Below are 2,955 nucleotides of genomic sequence, written 5' to 3' on the forward strand. Positions count from 1 at the left end.
AGTGCAGTGTTGCATTCACAGCTCACTGTAGCCTTGACCTCCCAGGCTCAAGCCGTCCTCCTGCCTTAGCCTCCCAGGTAGCTGGAACTACAGGCATGAGCCATGATGCCCAGCCAATTTTTTAAAAAAATTTTATTTTTAGCAGAGATGAGGTCTTACTATGTTGCCCAACCTGGTCTCGAACTCCTGAGCTCAAATGATCTTCCCATCTTGGCCTCCCAAAGTGCTAGGATTATAGGCATGAGCCACCACGCCCAGCCCCAACCTCTTCAAAATTGAAGCTGCTTCATGTTTGCCATTGGTACTTTTTACACCTCATCATATTCTTCTTCCCCTTCATCCCATAGAATACACAATTCATCTTCAAGGACTTCAAGTTAACTGAGTCTGTGAAGCCTAACTGATGGCTTAAAGTTAAAATAATTTGATCCTCTTTTGTTAAATCATTCTGCACCTTGTCTGCATTACTCTAATAACAGCTTTGGGCATTCATTAATTTAACGAATATTTATTGCTGCAAGATTGAGATGTTTGAGATAAAACTCAGCCATGCAGATAGCCAGAGGCCACTGGCTATGAGAATAAAAGAGCCAAAAGAACAAGGAGCTGAAACTAAGTGAGAGCCCCAGAGCAGTGAGTTAGGAAGAAGAAGACCAGGAACTGAGTGGTAGGTGCTTCAACATGAAGAGGTCCAGGAGAAGTGGAGGGCCTGGCAGTGAAGAAGACTAAAAGAAGTGACAAGGAGTAAAATGCTTGTGTTTGTTTACGTGTTTATCTCCTTATTAGGTTGTCTGCTTTCTGAGGGCAGCCATGGTATTTCACTCATCTCATATCCCCAAAACTCAGTTCAGTTGCAAAATAGGAGCTCAGTTGTGTTTTGGGTTTTTATTTTTGTGGGGTAATATATATTTTATATATATATATCCCCAAAGGATATATGTTTCCTGTATGATTTCCAGTATGATTTCCCTTCCGTAATCTGTAACATAAAATAAGGTATGCAATGTTCATGGTTAACTTTACGAGTGAGCTTTGTAAAATGTTATCCCCCTATCCCTTTTCCGTATCTCCCAATTCTGATCATGTTGCCATTACAGGGGCCAGTGTCATTCAAAGATGTGGCTGTGGATTTCACCCAGGAGGAGTGGCAGCAACTGGACCCTGATGAGAAGATAACATACAGGGATGTGATGTTGGAGAACTACAGCCATCTAGTTTCTGTGGGTGAGGATAGCTTGCTTTCTGAATGCTCTCAGTTGAATGGGGTTTTATCCTTGAGTTTGAAGAAATAAGCGATGACACCATTTAATTCCTTGTGGGCACTAGCTGGAGTGTTTATATTATTCTTCATTGAAAGGTTCTAACTTTGATAAGGTAAAAAATGGAGCATTTCTGTTATGCAGCTTATGAGGTGGCAATGTCTTGTACTTCGGAGATTCTGAAGCCAAGCAGCTTGCCCAAGTCCTTCTTCTTTTCCCATTAACAGGATATGATATCACCAAGCCAAACATCATCATGGAGTGGAGATGAAGGAAGTGGAGCAGGGAGAGGAGCCGTGGATAATGGAAGGTGAATTTCCATGTCAACATAGTCCAGGTAAGTTAGTAGATTATCACATGTTAAAAAACACTCATCCCAGACCTTTGGGAGTGACTAAAGAGTTGTTTATATGTACTCGATACCCTCAGTAACACCTCCCAACCCCCAAATATCACTTTCCTTCCCGCACACATACGTGAACTCTTTTGTTTATTTTATATTTGATTTACATTGGTAGGGATTTTTTCATTCTAACCTATACTGGGGACCCATTCACTTCCTCTTTCTCCAGCATTATTGGTAACTTATTTACTCCCTCGCCATTACAGAATTGTTGTGGGCTCTTTGTTTGTTTGTTTGTATTTTGGAGACGGAGTCTTGTTCTGTCACCCAGGCTGGTGTGCACTGGTATGATCTCAGTTCACTCCAACCATCGCCTCCCAGGTTCAAGCGATTCTCCTTCCTCAGCCTCCCAAGTAGCTGGGATTTCAGGCACATGCCACCACGCCTGGCTAATTTTTGTATTTTTAGTAGAGACTGGGTTTCACCATGTTGGCCATGCTGGTCTTGAACTTCTGGCCTCAAGTGATCCACCCACCTCAGCCTCCCAAAGCACTGAGATTACAGTCCTGAGCCACTGCTCCCGGCCTTACAGAATTGTTTTGTTTTGGGGCATTCAGAAGTCTGACATAAAAATTAACTTCAGACTTTTATGTTCATTCTTTTTATCTTCCATTTTCTTTCCTTCCTTGCTTTAAAAATACCTTGGACTTATTTTCTGCCCTCAATTTTATTTATTTCTTTAGGCATTCAGATACCAAAACCTCATCCTCCACCTGTGCTTGTGAATTGAGTCACAGCTTGTGGTGTATGTTATTTCCCCAAGTCCATGCTCAGTTATGTGATGATATAATATAGCTCTCCCTCAGCTTTCCCCTGTTTCCCCAGTGCTCATTTATGACCCGTCTGTGTGTCATTTCCCCTTCCCCATAACTGGAATCATGCTCTGTCCATAGTAGACATTCAGGAAGTGTGAATTTCATAAGGGAATGTCGGTTCCTTTTCTTGCCTTTTCAGGAGTGTCCGCCTAGAACCTGTTTTCTACTTCTTTGGTTTTCTTTCTATCTCTTAAAAGAGTTTATCTAATCTCAACTTCTAAGACCTTTTTTCCTGTGTATTTTTGCAGCTTGCCTCCAAATTGATATGTCTGACACTTTTAACCTAGTTGAATGTTTTACTTGACAACATAGCAGTACCAGTGAGATAGTTCACTTCCTTCTTTCTCAGAATGTCTGATGATAAACTGTGCACATTCCAAAATCATGAATTCTATCTACCTTCCTCCCCTCCCAGTATTTGATTGTGCTAGTCTTTTCTCCATGGTTTGTGTTCTTTGTCTTTTGTGAAATGCCGTGC

At 41.6% G+C, this 2,955-nt stretch overlaps 1 pseudogene; it reads left to right on the plus strand.

The window, feature by feature from the left end:
• Positions 1-1,082: 1,082 nt before the first annotated feature.
• Positions 1,083-2,630, plus strand: LOC129040879 (putative postmeiotic segregation increased 2-like protein 3; annotated as a pseudogene).
• Positions 2,631-2,955: the final 325 nt, after the last annotated feature.

The sequence above is a fragment of the Pongo pygmaeus genome, chromosome 6 (genome assembly GCF_028885625.2).
Source record: "Pongo pygmaeus isolate AG05252 chromosome 6, NHGRI_mPonPyg2-v2.0_pri, whole genome shotgun sequence".
NCBI lineage: Eukaryota > Metazoa > Chordata > Mammalia > Primates > Hominidae > Pongo > Pongo pygmaeus.